The sequence below is a fragment of the Monodelphis domestica genome, chromosome 2, assembly GCF_027887165.1.
Source record: "Monodelphis domestica isolate mMonDom1 chromosome 2, mMonDom1.pri, whole genome shotgun sequence".
Taxonomy (NCBI): domain Eukaryota; kingdom Metazoa; phylum Chordata; class Mammalia; order Didelphimorphia; family Didelphidae; genus Monodelphis; species Monodelphis domestica.
In genome coordinates, this window is record NC_077228.1 from 279,292,252 (window position 1) to 279,305,759 (window position 13,508).

The 13,508-nt window shown below is 39.0% G+C and overlaps 1 protein-coding gene across 6 annotated transcripts in view; it reads right to left on the reverse strand.

The window, feature by feature from the left end:
* Window positions 1-13,508, reverse strand: part of KIF6 (kinesin family member 6) — a 495,811-nt gene that overhangs the window by 45,897 nt on the left and 436,406 nt on the right. For all 6 annotated transcript variants that reach the window (XM_056818172.1, XM_056818176.1, XM_056818171.1 and 3 more), the window contains one exon: window positions 2,869-2,919. The gene's annotated coding sequence lies outside the window, so the exon portion shown is untranslated. The remainder of the gene's footprint in view (window positions 1-2,868; window positions 2,920-13,508) is intronic.

The following is a 13,508-nucleotide window of genomic DNA, read 5'->3' on the forward strand; positions in this document are numbered from 1 at the left end:
TTACATTATAGTTGGATCTGATTACAGTGTGTAGATGTTACTAGGAAACAGCATTGCTTAGGGCAGTGTTATTGGGGGGATGCCAATATGTGTGTACAGCAAATATAAGTGAATCAGTTTGTACACATAGACAGAATCCCCAACACCTCCCCCCAGGTAAACTATTAAGAGAAAAGAGATCTTTCACTAATGTCTAATGTAAGGATCAAGCCAGGATAAAGTGAAAAGAGGTGAATTAAAAATGGAGAAAAGTAAAAAGAAGAAAAAGTCAGCAAAAGAAGCATAAAAAGAAAAAATGGGAAAGGAATGAAAAGTGAGCAGAAAGGCAAGGAAATAGAAGAGGACTAAATACTGTATTTAGTCACTGATTCATTTCCTATGCTTGAAGCCAACTTAGTAGAACTTGGCTCTTAAGAAGTATCACAGGTCCCAAACCCATTTGCTGCTAGTGTCTGCAAGAAGTCCTCTGTCTCCAGCCCTTTGCTCAAATGTTAGCTGGAAAGGTGGGGTTAAAACAGGAAATGGCCATATAAACAATTTGCTGAGTTGAGAGGTTTTCTTCAATAAGCAGAATTCACTTCTGAAATGTGGTCACCTGGGAAACCTGAGCATTGGTATTTTTAAATCTTAATCAAATAACCTCCTAAAGTGTTTGGACTATAACAAGGCATTTAATCTCAAAATGGCAGCTGGGAGATGTTAACACTTCTTTTCTAATTGGGATAGTATGGTTTTAAAAAATAAATAGGTATTTCAACATGCTCTTAATTAGACTTCCAAGCAAAGTGCTTTCTGTTTGAAGTTTTCTGATTACTTCAGGCAAATCTGGGCCTTCCTGAACTTAACACCTGCTGTAATTTGGAAGGAGGAGGCTCAAAGCATGATAAATAGACAAATAAGGAGACCTAGTTTACCATATAAAGGACAGGAGGCAATATGAACCTACTTCAGCATAGTGCATTAATGAAGCAATGGGAGTCTGGAAAATATTTGTGTGGCCTGGAGCCTGTGATTGGAAACATGCAGCAATTTTCCAAAGGCCCAGGTCTGTTCCAGGCAGGGAAGAAATCTGCCTGACCAGTTCCAATCCCTCTGCTGGACTGGCCTGGCCCCCCAGGGGGATGGAGAGTTGGAAGGAAAGGAATGATGGAGCTCCTTACTCTGCTGGAGCCCATGGAAAAGGTTTACCTTGTTTTAAACTCAAATCACTCACACAGTTATTTCAAATGGTATTTTCCACATCATTGTTTTTTTCTACAAGGGCTCACTAAATGCCTGAGAAGAGGCCAGATGCTACATGAAGAAGGACCCAGCCCATGGAACTGCCATAGTGGAGCTGATGAAGCTAATCTTAGGGAAATCCCAAGTATCTGATGTCCTGCATGTAGGGCTTGAGACAGGAAGAGAGCACATCATATAATAATTGCTCACTTTAACCTGTTTTGAAACTTTTCCAAGCCCAACATTTTGGGATCAGTTTACCTTCATGAAAGAACTCATCCTTTCTTAGGGAAAGCAATCAGTAGAGCCTATATTCAGAACCAAGAAACTCATTTGTCTGTATTACAGTTACAAATCAAGAAGTTGACACCCCTCCTGGCCCAAAAAGGTATGTCATAACTAATGGTGTGATCCGTAGAGCTCTGTTCAGAATATATTAGGTTTCCTGTTATTCATATTGCATTCTAAATATTACCACCTTACTGAGAATTATTATTGGTTTTAATAAAAGAAAATAATAGCAGCATCTAACATTATTACTAGTTGCTATTTTTAAGGAAATAATTCCCAGTATAGTTGGGGCTCTTCTACCATTTTTGCACTGAGAACTTCATTACTTTGCTATTTTTATTTTATATTTATAAATATTATAAATTATATAAATATAAAAATTATAAATATTTGTATATTACTATACTATGCTATTATATACAATATACAAGTCTTGGAAGAGAAATATCAAATGGGATCCTTTAAGCAGGAAATAGCTTAGCATTGGTGCTATGACTTGGTCAAGAAGAGGTGCAGGGAGTGTGATCTGAAGGACCTCTTCATCCCTTTCCAAATATCTTTCCCACCAGGATGCTTCCCTTGCCTCCTTTGTGACTTTGGATCAAACAAACAAAATATGAGGATATTATTTCCAGAAGGCTTTTACCTAAATAATATGGGGTGGGGTGATGGAGGCTAACTATTTCCCATTTACATGTCACAAGCATCAAAACTAGGCTAGTTATCAGCTAGCTTTCTGTAGCTTTGGAAAGCAGGGGATAGGGTATTAAAATGCTGCAGGAAATAATGAATATTTTTTCCGATGTGAGGTAAGAAATGTCAGAAATATGAAATGATGGGGGGCAACTGGTTGGCTCAGTGGATTGAGAGCCAGGCCTAGAGATGGGAGGTCCTGGGTTCAAATCTGGCCCCAGACACTTCCCAGCTGTGTGACCCTGGGCAAGTCACTTAACCCCCATTGCCTAGCCCTTATTGCTCTTCTGCCTTGGAACCAATACACAGTATTGATTCCAAGATGGAAGGCAAGGGTTTTATTTAAAAAAAAGAAATAAAGAAATATGAAATGGTGTACTTAAGAGGGGATAAATTAGGGTAGGTCACACTGCATTAGGGGAAACTCAGCAGCCAGGGGACATATCTGGTAAGAGTTGGTAAGTGTAAAAGGGGTACGATACAGAACATTGACCTTGCCACTTTGACAATTTTGTCTAAGCCTGGCTCTGCCAGTAAAATGAACTTTATTCATTTATTTTTATTTTGTGGAATTTCTTCTAAACATAACCCTGTATAATCCAGGTGATATAATTCTGTATTATCTCTCCATCCCCAACAACACAGACACACACTTGTACTCACTTAAAGCAACTCGTTGCATCTGCCGTTGGTTTATTTCTTCTTTCAGATGGCCTGTCAAAGGAACACATGACAAACTGTTAGTGAATAACCTAAATTCTGGAAAGATGCATCTGGCTGAGAAACCTCTGACCTTCAACAAAGACATCAGGTGGAGAAAAGGAGAAGGGTTAGGTTTTCCAGTTCAAGAGGAAACTTGCAAAATTGGCAGTGAAAGTGACAATAAAGCCAGGAAACCCAGAGGGTCACTACAAATGTTTTACATTCATTGAATTGAAACACATCAGACAGACCTTCAGAAATGCCTCAGTTGGAGTTTCTATGGCTACTACCAAGACATTGCCATCGTGTTATCATTGAGGGAGTAATAGGATGTGGTCTTTTGTTCATCCTTGGGGTGAGAGAACTGAGACCCTGATCAAATTTCACCTTCTCCAGGAAACCACATGCATAGCTGTCAAGGAAAAAGAGACCTGGGGGCTCGAGTTGTCCACCAGCTCAGTGGGAACCCACAGATATGGCTGCTACAAAAACGATGATACAACTGTAGTCTGCATTTACAGAAGTATGATTGGAGGAACCAAGGGAGGCTATAGATCTACTATACTCTGAAGTGTTCAGACCACATTTGTAGCTTTCACTGCCTAGCCCTTACCACTCTTCCCTCTTGGAACCAATGCACAGTATTGATTCTAAGATGGAAGGTAAAGGTTTTAAAAAAAAAGTAATGAGTTCTCTTTTGCTGCAAATGTGTAAGCAGAGGCAATATGATCTTCTCCCAGGGATACTACTCAAATGAGTCTGTGAGTTTGTTGATTCAGGAGTTCCCTTCCCTGATGCAAACTATTTGTGACTGACATCTCTGATTCTTGTCTAGCAGTTCATCATAGGAGGTCCAGCCAAGACACCGTAGTCCTTGGCTTTCTCCTAACATTGTTAGGTTACCATGAAGCACTTCGCCTCTCTATCTGTTATCTCTCCTTCTTGCCACAGCCCATCTTTCTGTTATATAATTTCTTGATGGATTCTCTTAGTCCTGTTCTTCAGAGTTCCTCACACCCACCAAATAAGTCTCCATTGTCTTCTAAGAAATTCACACAGGGGGCAGCTGGGTAGCTCAGTAGATTGAGAACCAGGCCTAGAGATGGGAGGTCCTAGGTTCAAATCCGGCCTCAGCCACTTCCTAGCTGTGTGACCCTGGGCAAGTCACTTGACCCCCATTGCCTAGCCCTTACCACTCTTCTGCCTTGGAGCCACAGTATTGGCTCCAAGACAGAAGGTAAGGGTTAAAATTAAAAAAAAAAAAGAAATTCACACCAAAGTTTAATTCTTAGGAAGTACAGAATTCTATGTATCACTGCCATATAAACAGTAGAATGTTAGTAGTAAAAAGTGGGTCTTTGCTTTCATGAAGTCTGGGTCAGTACAAGAGTTTCGTACTTTTTCTGGATGCAATCTAGGCCTCTCTTCTTGTGCCTGACATATTGTCCATTTGCATTGTTTGTCTCACACATAATATATGTATATATATATACACACACACATATGTCTATACACACTCAAACATATATACACATAAACTTGGATAAGATCAAAATTGTGTCTTTCCAAATGGATGTTAAAATCTAGACAATAGATATTCTTAATCCATTTGCTGTTTCCTATTTACAATATTCTGGGGGTTTGACGCAGTCAGCACATTGTCATTCACAAGGAGGAGCATCTGGAAGGTCTCATCATCCACAGGAAATTTCTCCCCAATATGGACTCTGCATGGATCTCCTTCAACAGAACGACAAACACCTTTGGCGAGCACACCTCTCTCTATTTTATGTTTCTCCGGATGTTTATTATCAGGGGGTTGTCAAACAGGATTATTTCTGCTACTATATCTTCCAAGAAATCTTAAATGAGTCAGAGAGGTTATAGAAGGAATTTCTGCATTAGGTGGGAGGTTGGGCTAGATGACCTCTATGGTTCCTTTCCACACTAAAATTACATGATTCTGTGTTTGGACATAAGGTAAAGCAGTGAGATGGAGGGTTTCTTTATGTCTAAGAGATTGATTTAGCAAATATACCAGTTGTTAAAATGTCAATGCAATCTGCCTCTGATATTCCACTTGCAGGAAGTGACCAGGCTAGTGTTCCAGGAAATGATGGAACATTTACTGCTCCTTAGTCTAGCATAAATCTCTCCTAACACTTTTTACATTCAGAAAAATGGTCTATAGCTGAAAAATATAACACAGTACCAGGATATGGAATAACCATGGGAGGTAATATGGAACATTCTGTAACACTCAGAATCATTGAAGTTTTAGAGTTTGAAGGAATATGATAAATGTTCATATAGGCAAATATCTACATATATCTATATATACACACACATATACACATGTACAAAGTCCAACCTCTTCAATTAAAGAACCCAGCCTGTAGAAACCCTGATAGAATTCTGCCTCTGAAGGAAAATGTTTAGTAACAGAAATTTATTATATTATAAAGTAGACTATTTTATTATGGAACAGCTTTGTTAGAAAGTTCTTCCTAATACTGAGCCAAACCTGGATCCTTGTAATTTTCACCTTCTATTCCCCATTTTATTGTCTGAAGCCAACTAGGATAACTCTTACCCCTCTTTCATATGTCAGTCTTTCAAATATTTCAAGACATTTTTCACCTCCATCTGCCTTAGCCCCAACTAAAATCTTCTCTAGTCTCCTTCCTCATTCCTTTCATTATTCTTCACTTAGCACCACCTTGGTTGCCTTTGTCTTCATCTGCTCTAGTTTCTGATGTGTGTCTTACCGAAATAAATTCATTATCCATAATAAAGAATCTATGGCAAGTGATCAAATCAGGGATTGCGTAAAATACATTCTTCGGAATTGGAAAAATAATTTCAAATAATAGGATAATAGGGGATGATTTCTGGATGTGCTGGACAGGGGAGAGGGAGGGTAGATAGAAGAAAGCATTCTAGACACCTGCCAACACTGAATTCTCACCTCTGACAATTCTCTCTATAGCTCAATATAGAATAGGGCCAAGGGTAAGTGGGTCCAAGTTTGCCAACCATGAAGAAGGCAAACTAGAAAACCAAGTTAGCTCAGTCCAAATTGATTTCTTCCTTCTCATTTGTTAGTACTCATGAGCATAAATTGACTTTTAACAGTTAATTATCTCTTCATGTATCAATGCTTTATCCCATCAACTTGCTGCAGTGTTCTTTGAGAATATGCTTAATTTTTTCATACAGTGTCCATCATGGTTCCTTGCACATGGCAGGTGCATTTAATGGGTCATAAACTTCAGCTCCTTTCGAGAACTTCCAAGTCTCCTTTCTCCTGGAGTCTCTGGGGATTTCCTTGAATAGGGCTCTTACAAGGCAGATAGTCAAAGAAGTCTGGGGCTAGGATTAAGGGAAATTTGCAGCCCTGTGCCTGTGAAGAACTAGTCATGTAAATAAGCAGGGGAATTTAGCCATCGGGAATGCCAGTTCTATAAACTCCACAAACATAAATGTTGACTCTCAGAACAATGAAGCATTCCTTGAAAAAAGCTGGGTTTTCGTAATGTAGCATTTGGACAAGATAGTTTTAGAGTGTAGTTAAGCAAAGCGGGATTTTGAGACTTGGCTAGCCTCTCCCACCACATGGCTAATTCTCTTTTCTGAAATCTCACCAAACAAGTGTATAAAAATAGCTCCACGACTGGTACCAAATTGTTTTTTTCCAGTGGAGTCATTCTTCATGTGCAGATAACAGTCTCAATAATATGTTGGATCCACAGGTTTTGGCAAAAGAAAGAGTTGAGGGGGATTTCAGAATTCACTCAGCATGCAGCTTGCTGTCATTATCCTGGTGATAAATTTGCTGGTTTTGGCCCGAGTTTCTGGCTACAGTCATATCCAGAGGTATGGAAAAGAGATGAAACAGTAATAGAGAACTCCCAGCCTGAGGCAAGAGGCAGTCTGGGAGAGAAACAGGACAAATCAAGGATGAAAAGGAAGAGGATGATGGAGAGGGAGAAAGGGCAAGATGCCTCTTATGTGAGAATGCTGCTAATTAGTTCTTATAACCCCACATGGGAGAAAGCCTTTTCCTGCTTCCTGATCATTAATTAGCTGATTTGGAAGGAGGGAGGGGAAAATGGTAGAGGCTAGGTTGATCCCATATGAAAATTTTGAGTGAAAATATCTCACTGTAGAACTCTTGGTTGGGTGTGGTGGAGGAGTAGGGGGGACAGGAAGTGTTGAGGGGAGGGTACTTTTGAGTAGGGAGGCGATTTGAATAAGGCAATATACTATAAAGACATAGAATGCAGTGTGCCCTATTATGGGGCAGGTTACATCTAAGACTATTCCTGTGGAGTAAAATCCAACATAACTTGGTTTAATTGTAGCATTTTGGATATGTTGGTTTTCCCTTGGTTGTTAAATTTATTTAGCATCCATATTGTTTTTAAATGGCAAACTAAATTGAAGCCATCTCTTTGGGTAGACTTGTCCACTTGGGACCTTTCTGCAAGAAGCCATTGTGGGAGTGGGGGTGGGGTGGGAAGTCTACATGCTCTTTATGTTAAATTCTGCCCTACTCTTGGATTTTAAAGCACTATCAACCAATCAATTTGACTTAGCATCTCCTGTGTGTGCATGGGGCTGTGGGAAATACAAAGATTATTTTACAAAGATTAACCTATGTCTTGGTCCCAAACCCAAATAGTTGATAAACTAGTTGGTGGGGAAAAGACAGATAAACATGAAAAGATAAGGAACAATTCAAAGTACTGAAGGCAGTAAGTGCTGTGGGAGTTTAGAAGGATAGATCAGTGGGGGCTGGAGGGGAGATCATAGATACAGCAGGCTGTGAGGGATGAGTAGGATGAGAATTTTTGAAAGTAGATGTCATGAGGCAGGTAGGAGAGCACAGTAGATAGAGTGCCAGGTTGGGAGGACCAGGGTTCAAATCTGGCCTCAGCTACTTCCTAGCTGTATGGTCCTGGGCAAGTCACTTAACCCTGAGTGCCTAGTCTTTCTCATTCTTCTGTGTTAGAATTGATATTAAGACAGAAGGAAAGGTTTAAAAAAGAAAGAAAGAAAGAAAGTGGATGTCAGAAGAGGAAAAAAAGAATCAGCAGCTTGAAGGGCAACTTTATTTTGATTTTTCTTTTTTACTATGGCTTCAAAGAAGGGACTTCATATAAAAATAGTCAGCTAAGTCTACAATAGCAAGAGGCAGCCAATTTATCTATGGTAATTAATCCATGGAGTTGGCATGGCACAGAGGGAAGAGCATGAAAGTTGGAGTCTTCAGAAGACCCAGTTCTGCTACTTATCTGTGCGACTTTGGGCAAGTTGCTGAATCTCTTTGCCTCAGTTTCCTTAACTGTCCAATGAGGGGATTGAACTAGATGACCCCAAAGATGTCTTTTAGTTCTAAATGTATGATTCTATGAATAAGGGAAGAATATTCTAGGCAAGGAGAACTACCTGAGCAAACATTAAGAAGTTGGGAATGTATAAGGTGTATTTGAAAATAGTGAGTGGTTTGACTTGTAGCAGGAGGAGAAGGTCCATACTTTACAAATAATATCTATTTGCTCCTTACTACAACCCTGGGAGGTAGATGATGATATTATCCTCCATTTTACAGTTGATAAAACAGAGGCAAACAAGTTATGTGACTTGCTTAAAGTCACACAGCTAGTAAATGCCTGAGGCTGGATTTGAATGCAGGCCTTCCTATATCCATTTGCCATTGGCTGCCCCTGGTTGGTAAGAAGGTCAGAGTTAGATACGGTTCCTACTAGAGGACTATAGGACCAGGATACCAAGGCCATCCAAGATTTCAAAGCATGAGAGTGAAATGAAGAAAAAGGCTGATATTAGGAAACCTAGTGAGTCAGGAGACTGTCCTGAACCAGATTAAGGAAGTAATGGGCTAGACTGGAGCCAGGTGGCTAGAAATAGAACTCTCATGGTTCCCTCTGTCTTATTTCCTGCAGAGAGCAGCAGTCCCAAAGAGATATGAGAATGCGAAGTGTAATTAGGAACCAGATTAGCCATCTCTTAGTTTGGCTAAGAAAGATCCAAGAAAAACTGTGGGTAAGAAGAGAAAGAATAGAATGACTTCATACTGGTGAACTTGCTTAAATTCATAGTTCATGCCACTAGGAATAAGACAACTCACACTGATATGGCATTTTAAGATTTGCAAAGCACTCTTCTCAAAACAGCCCTCTTTTATAAAGGAGGAAAGTCAGCTTGGAAGTGTCTCATTGGCAAGGTTTATTCAGGCAGGAGATGTTAGAGCTGAGATTTGAATCCAGGTCTTATAATGCCAAGACCTGTCAGTTAGTCCCATTTTTACTACATTGCACTGCCTTGAGAGAAAACATCAATAACATAAATTAAATTTGTATTGTGTATGTGAGTATACAAACATATGCATACATTCATATATACATATACATACACACACACATATAATAGTGGTTAGATGGAATCTCAGAGGTTAGCTAGTCTAACACCTCTCCAAACAGGAATCCCCTCTATTGGTACCCAACAAATGTTTCTCCCTTTGTTCAGTTCTTGAATTTCTCCAGAGATGGGAAACTTACTGCTTCAGGGGAATCTATTCCACCTTTGGGCAGATTTACTTTGTAAGCTCTCTTTGTATCAAAATGAAATCTGCCTTTTTACAGCTTCTATCAGTTGCCCCGCTTTCTATTCTCTCAAGAGTAAGCAAGACATGTCTAGTCCCTTTTCCAGAGGACAGCCTTTCAAATACATGAGGACAGCTCACAGGTTCCTGGGATATTAGAAGTATTAACTCTCATGTGTATGAATGTCATCATCAACACTTCAAAATCCCTGTTCACATGGTGTTAGGACCAAATTCTACTCCTCTTTCTGACTGTACTTTCTCCACTATATTCTCTATCTTCTATATAGTGATTCAGGCATCATTTACATACCTTTCCCTCCTTAGAATGCTTCATCCTGTTCTCCAGTATCATTAGGTTCCCTTCTTATAGCTTGTAGATTTACCCTTCCTAGTCCTCCTTTGAGAAATGTCCAACTATGTATTTGAATACCAAATCTCTGAGTCCACCTGTTCAAGATCAAATGCCTTCAACATCCTTTGAAAAGGATGATTTAATTTTATTTCATTAACAAATGTACACATGTTTTCCAAGATTTCATGATTCATGTTATCTCCCTCTCCTCCTTCAATTACACTGGGTTTTACATGTATTTTCACACAAAACCCATTTCCATACTACTCATTTTTGTAAGAAAGCAATCTTATAAGACCAAAACCCCCAAATCAACATGTGATGAATCATGTTTTCATCTGCATTTCTACTCCAACGGTTCTTTCTGTATAGGTGGATAGCATTCCTTTTCATAAATCCTTCAGAACTGTCTTGGATCACCACATTGCTATTAGTAGCAAAGTCTATCACTCTTGATGAGCCCAAACATTGCAGTTACTATGCTCCATGTTCTCCCAGTTCTGCTTATTTCACTACGCATCAGTTCATATGGGTCCTTCCAGCTCTTTCTGAAATTATCTTGTTTGTCATTCCTTACAGCACAATAGTATTCCATTACCATCATGTACCACAATTTTTTCAGCCATTCCCCAATCAAGGGGCCTCCCCTCAGTTTCTAATTCTTTGCCACGACAAAAAGCGCAGCTATAAATATTAATTACATAATTACATAATAGGTCAAAAAGGATGATTTAAAAAAATAATACCTGACCTATCTTTGAGATTACAAAAAAAATGACCAACTGCTTGGATAACAGACTTTAATCAGAGAAACTTGGTGTGAAGGTTCTCCCCCCCCCCCCCACATACCTAAATATTTCTCTTCTAACTTTTACTGTGTGGTCTTTTATGCCAAATTTTAAAAAAGTAATTAAAATTGTCCATTTTTTATCTTTTGTGATCTTCTCTATCCATTGTTTAATCATAAACTTTTTCCTTGACTATATTTGGCAAAGGTACTTTCTTGATCTTCTAATTTGTCTTTTAGTCATATCTTAATTTGGAACTAATCTTGGTGTGTTGTATGAGATACTGGCTTAAACTTAATTTCTGCAGATTGCTTTACACTTTCTCCAAAATATTTTGTTGAATAGTAAGTCCTTAACACAGTAGCTGGAGTCTTTGAATTTATCTACAATTTTGATATTATGTTCATTTGTTTTTGAATGTTGACCTAATTTGTACCAATGACTGGCTTTTCTATTTTTAAAAATGCGTATCAAATAGTTTTGGTGATTACTGCTTTGTCATATAATTTGGAGTCTGTTATTGCTAGAGGGTTTTTTTTTGCATGTGTGTATGTGTATGTGTGTGTGTGTGTGTGTGTGTGTGTGTGTGTGTGAAATATTAGCCAACCACAGGCATTCCTTGATGGCAAATGGATGAGATCTCTTGGAAGGTGTGGATAGTTCTTGGCATCAGGGAAGCACAAATACTTCCCTGGGCTCCCTTTTGGTGAAAGCCAGAGGATCATAGTACTATAAGGTGGTCAGGGTGGTACATCCCTTGCTGGGGTGCATGTTCTTAAAACCACTAACTGAATATGACACCTGAGAAATATTTCTCCTCATTTTAGGATTTTCCGGCTTCCTTTTGGTGTACCATAAGTCATTTTAGTCTTTTAAGTCACTTTACTACAGCTAAGCAAAAATCGGCTTCCATTTCTTTCTGAAATATAATGGTTTTAAAGAAACTATGTAGTGAAAAATGAAATTCCATGTGTTAAGTTACTATGACTTGTTATAGGGGCAGGAATTCTGCTTTACACTGGAACTGATTTTCCAGCTAAGCTTGACTTCATCTCCTGGGTTAGAATAAGCAACAATTCTGTAGAGGACCTCCTTTTAGGATAAGAGGTCTAGGTTATAGACTGGGTCTTTAAGGCAAATTTCCCCTTAACACTAGAATCCCCCTCCTCTCACAGAACCTCTCATCATTAATAATCTAACTTTGCTATTGGAAATGCTTTCATTTGTAAGGATGACTACATTGAGCCAGTATCTAGATGATCTTTAACAATTTCAGGTTCCGGGGCTTTTCTTGATCATCCAGCAGGATCAAAGACTGAACCCTACCACCCATTCCCTTCTACATCAGCCATAAATTGAAGACTAGAGACTCTATCCTCTGTCTCTAACCAGGTGGAGATAATATTTTCAACCAGAGAGCTAACAACAAAGTTGACTTTGGTTCAAACTTTGCTTCTGATACATACTGGCTAAGTGACGCTTTAAGATGTGGCTCCAAGCCATATTTAAGACCAAGTTCCAGAGAAGGTGCCAACTTGCACTGGTTAAGGGCATTTCTTCATCTAGAGGTTCAATTGTACCGATGAAACTACAGGCTCAGTCCTTAATTGCTGTTCTAACATTCATACACACATGCACACATATGCACACATATATGAATGCACACATTTTCTAGGCAGCTGTTTCCTAAATTCAGTATTCCATCTCCTGGGTCTGGTTTTGTATAAGCTGACCCCCACCTCCCCACATACTTACTATGTTCTTCCTGACCTGTGCCGGATAGAATCCCTACTTCCCTCAAAACTCAGTTCAAATGATGCCTCCTATAGGAACTTTTGGAAATCACTTTGGTTGTAATTTGCTAATTTTCTAAACATATTTCTTTCCAGTAGAATGAAATCATGAGATTAAGGTTTGTCCTGTTTTCATTTTTATATTCTCATGCCTAGCACAGGGATCAACACATAGTAAATGTTGAATTAATGACTACTGAATGAATGAATGAAACTAATATTTCCCTCTCTGGGATTTTCATTCCAGCTACTAAAATAATGACAATAATAATAAACAATGGGGAAAAAATTGGCAAATTCTGGGCACCAGACCAAGTTTCCAGTTGCATAAAGTTAAGACAATGGAGACAGTTACTATTATTACATTATACAGAAATAGTCTACAGACATTTAGATAGAGAATATAAGTAAATCTGTGGATTTCTTAAACATGTTGAAGCAAGCATATTGATGGGAATATACTAGTGTGAAAATAATTATCTTTTTTTTAGCACTGAGAGTGGTTTCCTTCATATTATAAAGTTTTAAGGATTTGGAGATTCTGAGTAGGTTGGCATCTATCTATTCTGGAGATAACTTTGAAAATCTGAAGATGCTGGTCTCAGATAAGGAGGAATATAATAAACTTCTAAGACAGCCTTGAAATGAACTGTTTCAGATCATCATTATTTTTTATGTTTGAAGATGCTGTTGTTGCGGCTGTTGCCAGCGATCATTATCTAAGGAGGCAGGGAGGGCTGTTGCAGCTGCAAGCTCTGACATTCCTCTGCTGCTCTCAGGACTTATCACAGGGGATGCACAGAGGCAATTCCCTGGGGAGCGCCATGAGACATTCTAGGCTCCTCAGACCCTGGAATGGGGGAGGAGAAGAGGGAAACAGGCATTTCCTTTCATTCTGTACTATGATGTAAATGTTGAGGACCATCTATTCCCAGTGTCCATGTGATCATGGGTCTCTTTACCAAGGGATGTATGGAGAGTAGTAATACTTTATGATTTGGGTTATGATTAATGGGCACTGAGAATACATCAGTGTTGGG